Source organism: Camelus bactrianus, chromosome 22, assembly GCF_048773025.1.
Source record: "Camelus bactrianus isolate YW-2024 breed Bactrian camel chromosome 22, ASM4877302v1, whole genome shotgun sequence".
Classification (NCBI taxonomy): domain Eukaryota; kingdom Metazoa; phylum Chordata; class Mammalia; order Artiodactyla; family Camelidae; genus Camelus; species Camelus bactrianus.
Window position 1 is genome coordinate 30,848,924 of NC_133560.1, and position 9,464 is coordinate 30,858,387.

The window sequence follows — 9,464 nt, forward strand, 5'->3', positions numbered from 1 at the left end:
TCCCCGGCCCCCTCGAGCTCCAGGCAGGCTGGAGTGGGACCGACTCCGGGCTTCTAGGGTCCTCTGCCTCTGTGTCCGCCGCGCCCCTGGGGGACGGTACCCGGGTACAAAGGGCGGGGGTGGAGGACGGACTCAACCGAGGTGGGGCTGGGAACCTACTCTCTGCGTCTTTGATTCCCGGTCTCCCCCGAGGGTTGCAAAGGTTACTTTCCTGCCTGGCACGCAGAAATCCGCCCTTAGGGAGTTGGCAGGAGTGTGGCTGGATGGGGGCTTGTGATTCGTGTGCTCCTCCCCAAAGACACCCCCTCCCACACACAGGAGGTGGCCCGCTGCTCTCTTACCTCCCTCTATCCAAGCACAGCCCCCAAAGGCCTCTCAGGGGGGAGTGGTGTCGGGGGGGGGGTCCTCCAGCTGGGTCATGGCCTGTTTCCCCCAACTGTCTGTATCTGCTCCCACGTATGGACACCTGGGCCTCAGTTTCCCCAGCTGTACAACAGAGAGCCTGGCCTGATGGGTGCCAAGGCACCCTCAACTCCAGGCCCTTCTAGTTTCCTTTATCTCCAGCGTGGGAGCAGCTTGGGGATGACTTAAAGAACCCCTCTCCCCCTGCAGAGCAGGCAGCAGGCAGTAGGCAGAAGATGCATCCTCCCTGCTTCCCACAACGCCCCTGCTTCAAACCCCACCCCACCCCTGGGTTTCTCTTGGACGGGGGAAGCGAAGGGGCTCTTTTTCCTCATTACCAGGAGATGAGTGCCAGGGAGCCCTGGGAACTGGGAGAAGTGAGGGGGGCTCCTACACTCAGAGAACCCCCAGATGACCCCTCTAGTGGAGTAAGTTGCAGGTCAGGAAGGGGGGTCCAGAGTGGCCAATCCAGACCCTAAATTGTGCCCCCACTTGAAGGGCAGAGTGTGGGATGGGGAGGGACTCCCCAAACCAGACGTCCCCCTTCCTCCTTTCCGGTGACATTGGCCCCAGGGGGTAACTTTTGCAGAATGGGGAGAGGAAGGGTAGGGCTAGTAAGGCCTCTGCTGGCGTCCCCCCTCAGTGAGGAGGACTGGATCACTAACCAGCCTGAGGGGACGGCCCTACCAGGAAGCCCTCCGATGCAGACCAGCTGGGCCAACCCCTCCCTCACCACCTTCAACAGGATTGCTGCCCCTGCAGCTGTGGCTGCGCAGTGCAGGTTGGGTTCTCTGAGCTGCAGGTCGGCTTGCCCCTGTGCAGAGCCCTTTTGGTACCTCAGTTTCCTCTTGCCTGATGGGGAGGACCTGCCTTCCTGCCTGCCCCCGCTGAGAGCGGGAGGCACATGGGTGCTGGGAGAGGGAAGTGGGCTGTTTCTGAGTACCAGGGAGTTGGGGGTCCTGGATGACCCGACCCCCAGCTTGGGGGGGATCAGACAGTAGAATAGCCTGATCCAACTCCTGAGGAGGGAAGGGGCTAAAAGGCACCCCGAGTGCCTTGTGTTTAGGGCTCTGAATTTAGTAGCTGCCTACTGTTTACTAGGTGCACACTCTCTCCTGACCCAGTCCTGAGGGGGAGAAGCTCTACTGTTCTGCATCGGCCTTAGGCCCACGGGGGGGGGGCTGTTCTGACTTTCTGTGCCAACACTTCCCCCAGGCCCCAGCCCACAGACTTTTCAATTCCAGGATTTATACATATTTTCAGGTTATATATCAATACACCCATCTTCCAAGTGGGAAAACAGAGGTGTCAAAGAGGGGCCAGTTCAGACAACGGACCCTCCCCATGCAGATTCCAAGTCTGGGAAGTGGGTTCTGGCTGTGCAGGGCTCCAGCCTGACCCACCCTCCCGCCCCTAGTCCCACTCTCCAGCAATCACAGATAATTAAAAATAATTGTAGGATCTAAAAATCAATCAGCTTTCATAAAATGATTGCATCCCAGGCCCAACAAGCAGCGATCAGGCAGGGGCTGGGGGGGGGGGTCTCTATGGGAGGGGGAAACAAAGGTGGAAGGAAGGGCCACCAAATGTGAACCAAGGAGTGCCCTGAGGCGGGGGAGGGGGCAGGAGCATGTATATTTCCTCCAGCTTGATTATCATTTTCATTTTTATAACAAGCATGTATGGTTTTACTAATGGGGAAGCGTCCATTTTGAAAGAAAAGAGGCAGATCAGTAGCTTGGAGATGAAGGGGCCTCTCCCCTCTGCTGGACACCCTAAGCACCTCGACTCGGCAGGGTCTGCCTGGCGAGGGAACCAGCTTCACCCAGGTATGGGCACCCTTTGTAGGTGGGTCTCCCTCGGGAACCCGCAGGGACAGGGATCCGGCTCCCACAGAAGGTCTGCTCCCCCTGGGCAACTGAACAAAAATTTGCCAACCTCCAGAGAGTAGCCCTCTGGACCCCCAGAACAGGCTTCCCCCACCAGCGGCCTTTTAGAAATTAGTAAAATAGAACTGAGCTGGCGATGGGGCAGGCTGGTGGCTCCAGCCCTGATCAATCTTGGGTCATTAGGCAAATTTCGGGTGGGGGAGGGGTGGGCTGGATAGGGGCAGGGCAACCCCCATCGCAGCCCCTGCCGGGACCTTGACCACATTGTGGAAGCTTTATGGCCTCAGTAGCCCCTCCAGGAAAATCTGAGTGCTTGGGGGCGCGTCGGCACACGCTGGGCTGCCTCTGCCAATGCCCACCCTCTCTGTGCACAACCGGACCTGGAAGAAGCCAAGAAGAGCAGCCTTGCCTCCCACTCACCTGGGGGCTCCCAGCGTCCAGCAAGTGGCAGGGAGGACCGGCTGGGGCTCAGGCCTCCTCTCCCCTGGGGGGTCCCAGCAGGGGCGGCTCAGCCATCTCCACCATTTCCATAACAGCACCACGCCCCCAGCTCAAGTTAGTACCGTCTACCTCTTCTCTTCTTGGACAGGTAACGTTCCTTGTTGTTCTGACTCCCTCACCGCAGCTAAAAATATGTGGGGGGGTTGTACTCAAAGTTCCTCCCTTTCCTGCCTCCCCTAGGCCCCTCCATGGTTTGTGGCTGATTCTGCGATTAGATTTGTCCCCCGCAGAAATGAAAGTCACCAGCCGCCGCGTATCCTTCCTTTTTATTAGAGCGAGGTTTTAATAACTAGTGGCGATGAATGTCCCCCTCCCGCCCCACCCAAGCCTGAGACCCGCGCCAGCCCCAGGTACAGTCCCCCGAAGCTGCAGACGCCCCCAGTCCTGGCCCTCGCGCACCTGGCTGGGCCCGGGTCCTCCGCCCGACTCTTGCGCCTTCGTTCGGGCGGGGTCGGAGGACTTGACTTCGACTGGGGGGGCTGGGGGGAGGGTGCTAGACTTTTCTGGCCTGACAGGGGTCCCGGCCGAGCTGCGCGCGCGGCGCCGGAAGGTCCCACTCTCGGATGTTAGGTGCGGGGACATCCCAGCACCGAACCTGGGGCGCCACGACGTTGGGGTTTCGCCGCTGGCGGGCAGAACGTCCGAGCTTCCTGCCCGCGGTCGCGGGGCTCCCGGTCGCGCTGGCCGGAGGGGTGGATGCTCCCGCGGGCGTGTCGGTGACAGCTGCGCCCAATCGATCCCCGCGCCCGCTCGGGCGCCGTTGCCTCCGCCGCCGCGCGCGGCTCCATCGAATCCTCATCGCTCCTGGGCCGAGCCGCCCGCCGCGCTCTCTGCAAACACCGCGCTTGTTTGCGCGGGGGCACCGGGGCTGGGCGTCCGCAATCGGCGAGGGTGGGGAGGTCCCTGGGGCCCCGCGTCCTCGTCCCTCTCCCCCAGCAGCTGGGCCTCCGCAGGCTCGGGAGTTCAAGGCAGTTAGAGAAGAGAATTCCACCCCCACCACTACGACTCGGGGTGGATGGTTGCGGCCGGCCGGGCTGGCGCGGGGGGCGCCCGGATAGCAGAGCCTGGGCCTGGATCTCCTCTTGGAGCCTCAGTTTCCTCGTCTAGAAAGTGACACCTAGGAGCTAGGAAATCTCAGGGCGCCCGAGGTCTGCTCGCTCTCCTCCGCCTGCTTTCTCTTCCTCTGCGCGCTGGCAGCCGGCGCCGGCCCAGAGCTGGGCTGGGGGCCGGAGCCTTGCATGCTGACGTAAATATGGAGAGGCCCAGCTGGAGGCGCAGCCAGAAGGGGCTGGGAGCACGAATATGCCCCCCTCAGGCCCGGACCCCTTGTCTCTCTGCTCCATCTAGATCACCCACCTCACCCTCCACTGTGTGCTAGTGAGGAAACTTCGAGCCTGTTCCGCAGTTTGCAGTCGGGGAGACAGGCTAGGCCAGGCAGGTCGCATGGTGCGGCATCCTGGAGGATAAGGGAGGGGGGCCCCCACTGCCCAACTCCGCTGACCGTGCGGGCGGTGCGCTTCAGGCCGTGGACTCCCCCGGCGCAACGAAACCCGCGTACGGCGCCCGCTTCGGAGGGGCCGCGCCTCCCCCGCGGCCAGGCTCGGCCCCGCCAGCTGAGCAAGCCCCCGCCCCGGGCGGCCCCGAGTGCCCCCTGGCCCTTCCCGGGAGGGACGCTCCTTTGATAATTGAAGATGTAAAGATATGTGTATGTCCCGGGGATGGCGCCGGGTGCAGCGGGTGGGTTCGGGGAGGCCTCAGGCCAGGGGATCCGGCGGGCTGCAGAGAGGCTGCCCCGGGAGTGCCTCCAGGAGCCACCTTGGCCCGGGGCGCAGCGTTGGCTCTGCGGAGCCCGAACACGGCTCCGACACCCAGGAGGGTCCTATCCTGGATCTTCAGAGCCGGGGAAGAGACAACAGAGGCGAGGGTGGGGAGAACAGGCCTGGGAGAGCACTCACGTTCCAGGCGGGGAGACTGGGGCCCCAGCCAGGAGTGAGGACTGTGCCCTGCCTTCGGGGAGGGAGGGCCCGGCGGCCTCGCCCCAGCAGGTTACCCTGGGCTGCATCCGGTAGGGGAGCCTCGACCTGGCCTGGCGCCCCATCAATGAGCCATTTATCTGAACACACCCTCGCCCTGTCTGCTGGGCCAGGGAAAGGTGAGAGGAGGCAGATGAGGCTCCTCGCCCTCCCCAAGACTGACCGCCTCCTGCCTCCCGGCTGCCCTCCAGGTGGGTCTCCTTTGCCTGCACCCCTGGAGGATGAGAGGACCCAAGAGACTTCCCTGAGGGACACTGAGAAGTTGAGACTAGAGCTGGGGGTGCAGGCCCCACCAGGCAGAATCTACAAGTCAAAGATGGTGGAAGGGAGCAGGACCCTTCACTTGACGTAACAAACCCCTCTGTGCAGCCCCCACCCCAGAGCTGAGGCCTTGCCCTGCCCTCTGGGTGTAGCTCCTATGTTGGGGGGGGAAAGACAATGACTACCTGATCACTCATCCCCCTGAGATCAGGACTGGGGACAGGGAGCAGACTTCCTGAAGGAGAGGACCTTAAGACTGGGTTTTGTAGGATGTGCAGGAGTTCGGGTCAGATAGATGAGTCAAGGGATGAAAAGATCCCTAATAATTTGGGACAGAAGGGGATAGAGCAGGAGCAGCAGGCTGGCATTAGCTCAGTCCCAGGTGCTTCACAAGCCTTCATCAAGGAAATATTTGTTGAGTGAATCAATGGGACGAAGCTGGAGCTGATGGGAGTTGGCGGGGGTGTCAAACCCCGGGCTAAGAGGGGCTGGCTTTCCCTCCTTGGCAGTGAGGCTTTCAGGAGAGGGTCTCGTGGTCTCTAGAACAACTCCCTCCAGCCACAGTCTGCACAAAGAGGCATCCTCATAGATCTGGTGGGGGGTTGAAGGACTCCCCCCTCCCCACCTCCAGTGCAGTGCCTGTTGACGGAGGGAGAGCTGTTTGTTCCTGAGCCCAGTAGGTGAGTCACCGTGCACCGGGAGGAAACTGTTTTCTCCTCCTTGCAATCCTCTGCCAGCTCCTTCCTCCTTCCCCAGGGGTGGGGCATCTTCGATTCCCTGGGGAAGCCACGCATCCAGAAGAACCAGGTTCTACCTGCCTGCCCCCCAACACTATGCCTGTTCTGCACTTTGGAAGGTGAGACTCTGAGGGAGAAACATCAATCATCCCCATTTTCAGGTGAGGAAACTGAGGCCCAGGAAGGTTGTGGGATCTGAGCTGTGCGGGCGGCTGCAGGCTGAGTCCCAGTGTGCCTGCAGTTTGTGTGTTGTGGACACATCGGTGCATCCGTCTGATGACAGGGTCACTCTCCGGAGGCAGTGCTGAAGTCCTGGCCGAGTCTGTGGGGCCTGGGGTCCAGCTACATAGTACGTTGCTACGCAGGGTCCTTTTCTCCACCCCAGCCCGTCAGACAATCCAGGGAACCCAGGACCCCTCAGACCCTGGCATTTGGGGAGGACAATGGCAAAGAGACCAGGAGGGACAGTCCAGCCTGCACCTGAAGTGGGGCGTCTCCTAGGGGGGCCTGTGACCGGGCAACCAGGCTGTGGGGACTGAAGTTTGGAGGCGCTCCTGTGCCCTCCCCATGGCTCCCACCAGGCCAGGTAATCGTGAAAGGAACCGAGGAAAGGAAGGGTCTGCTGGGCTCCTCCAGAGAGGGCCACTGCTGTCCCCACTCTGAACTCTCTCCAGCTTGATTTTTAGGGAGCCCTGGGGGTGGGGAGAGCAGAGCCTGGGCCAGACACCCTGACACGGAGGGGCTGAGAGGGGCTCAGTTTCTCCTGCCAGGAAGAAAAGGGGACCTCGATCTCTCTCTCTCCCTCCTCCATCCCTCCTCTGACCCACCTTCTCCGTCTTTCCTGCCTCCTCCTGTTCATCCCCTCCCTGCCCTCCCTCCTTCCGCGCTGGTGCTAACAGCTGTCACTACTGGTCAACCCACCTCCCTAACAGCACCCCGGCCCCCAGCAGTCCTTCCGTACTCGCCTCTGCAACAAACTCCCAACTTAGGCTGGGTAGGAACCGCTGGCTTCCTCCTCCTCGCTTAGAACACACACACACACACACACACACACACACACACACACACACACACACTCACACGCCAGACACACACCACACACTCTCACACTCACACTCACACACACACCACATTTCTATTATTACTGAACATTCTGTGCATCCAGAGCTAGGAAGCCAGGCACCCGATGGCAGCATCTCCCTGGGGAAATTGAGGAGGTGACTGCCTCCAGCCCCCTCCTCACCCACCCTCCACCTAGAGGGGGCCCAGGTGGAGCGAGAAGCCAGGGACATGCTCCCATCGCCAGTCCCATCAGGAGGGTCCCCGCTGGCAGGCTGCCAGGCCTGGTGGGAGGCAGGGGCTGCCCAGGGCTACAGTGCTGGTGGGAACCCAGCGGGTTGGGGAGGGCTGAGGGTCACCTGGCTGACCTCATCTGGTTTTCCTGGTGAGGAAGCCAAGGCAGAAGCCAGGCTTCTGTCTCCCAGAGCAGCCCCTCTCAGCTGCCTGGGGAAAACCGAGGCCCTCTGAAGGTCCCAGAAGCGGAGTGCAGGACAGGATGCAGATGGACACGTGTCGAGCCAGCTAAGCGTGTCTGTGGCTCATCTGGACCCTCTGAGGATCAGCCTGGCTCATGCGCAGGGAGGCTGAGCCTGGAGCTGGCTGCTCAGTGGGGCCTCTGACCCTAGCCTTCTGGGGCGCCAGCCCCCTGTGGGTGCCTCATTGCTCAGGGTCCTTGGTACCATAGGCTTCGGCCACACAAGATTGAGAGTGGGTTCTGGATTGGAACCCAGCAGCCCTTACCCATGTTACAGACCCTGTCAGAGCCTCAGCTTTGCTCATCTGTGGAATGAGTGTAAAACCTGCACAGTGCAAACTTGAGGGCACCCAAGTGATGCTCAGGAAACCTTAAGACAGATGCAACCCCCAAGCTGTCCCCACATCCAGACTGAGACTGGGAGAGAGCAAACGGGGGTGCAGAGGGACCCTGAAGCAGGGCAGAGAGGACAGAGCCTGGCATCGACCCTGGGGAGGCTGGAGCCAGGCTGAGAGGAGGCAGGAGAGGAGGGAGAGGAGTGGGCAGAGGCGAGGGAGGCCCCTTCTTTCCCTGAGGTCCCTCAGGGACCCTCTGAGCTGGACAGCACCAGCACCCCTCCCAGGAGGTCCAGAGGGAACAGTGCTGGGCCCATGGCGCTGATTTAGGCCTTTGGTTAGCCAGCCCTGGTTTTATGCGTTGGTCCCGGAATCCGCTGTCTGCCTCTGTGCACCAAGCCCCTGGTTTTCTGTTCCTTGAACCTTCCCAGGACTGGGTTTTTTCCCAGTTCCTCTCAATGGGCAGAGATGGTGGGGCTGGGGGCCTGGATTTAGCATCCTTAGATGTCATTGGAGCGGGGGCCTCAGCTCACCTCCCACTTGATCCTGGCAGGTGGGCAAGGCCAGGGAAGTCATTTCCAGTTTATGGGCAAGCAGACTGAGGCCCCAGCTCCCTGGCTACCTTGACAACTACAGGCCTGGAGTGTGGACTAAGGCCCCGGCTGACAGACTCTGGGTAAACATTCCATTCGTTGTGCCTCAATTTCCCCATCTGTAAAATGGGGACCACTCTGAATTACTGTGAATTGCCTGGAGCAAAGTGCAGGGCCTGTGTCCTAGCGAGGGTAGCTGGACGCAAACCTGGGTCTGCGTTGGTACCCAGGGCCATGAAAAACTGTGATGAGGGAGCTCTGAGAAGAGGGGTCAGGGAGTCTGAGGGCTGCACCCCGAGGGGCCCCCCTCTGATCCTGCCTTGTCCTGCCCCACCTCCTCTCTGCCCAGCACAGGGGCTGCCTACCTGTTGCCTGGTGTCTCTCCCCCAAGCCTGGGAGCCCCTGGAAGGCAGGAACAGAGATTGGGGCGCCCTGGTGTCCCCATCACCCTGTTCAGGACAGGGGGCTCCCTAAGGACACACACCTGCCAGGGAGGTCTGTTCAACTGCACTGCAGCAACAGGCTGGGGCCCGTGCAGCCCATGAGGACAGCTAAACATACGATGTGAGCAGGCAGTCTGCTCTGGCCCCAGGCCCCTCATCTTCTCTTTGGGGGGTTTCGGGAGGGACACAGAGACTGGCCATTGGGGGGTCCCCTGCAGGCTGGTGTGAGGGCTCCATGCTGCTCATGACAGCGGCTGTTTCCCTGAAGCAGCACTTTCCATCCTGCCCGCCGATCGGTGCGTGAGTGGAGGCGCGCTCGCAAAAGCTTGCTTATACCGGGGCAGCCCCGTGGCACAGCCCGGTGTTCGGGATTGCGGAGGACGTTGCTGCTGTGCAGCCTTCCTGCTGCTTGATTCAACTCATTCCGAGGCTGCCTTGCAGGTCGGTCTCTTTGTAGGTGTGTTCACTGACAGCATGTGATGTGTAGCGCCTCAGATCTCAAGCCCATTTGCCTGGAATTGAGCCCAGCTTCTGATCCGGATTCTCTGTTCCACTCATCAGCTGGTGTTCTTGGGCTGGTTCTCACAACCTCCCTGAGCAGCAATTCCCTCATCCTCACCAGGGGGTTTTAGTGAGGATGAAATGAGAGAATTCACCTAAAGCCCCTAGAATAGCACACACATGCTGACCAGATGGGAGCTGCTGTCCTTATTGGACTTTTAGGGGTCCAGAAAGT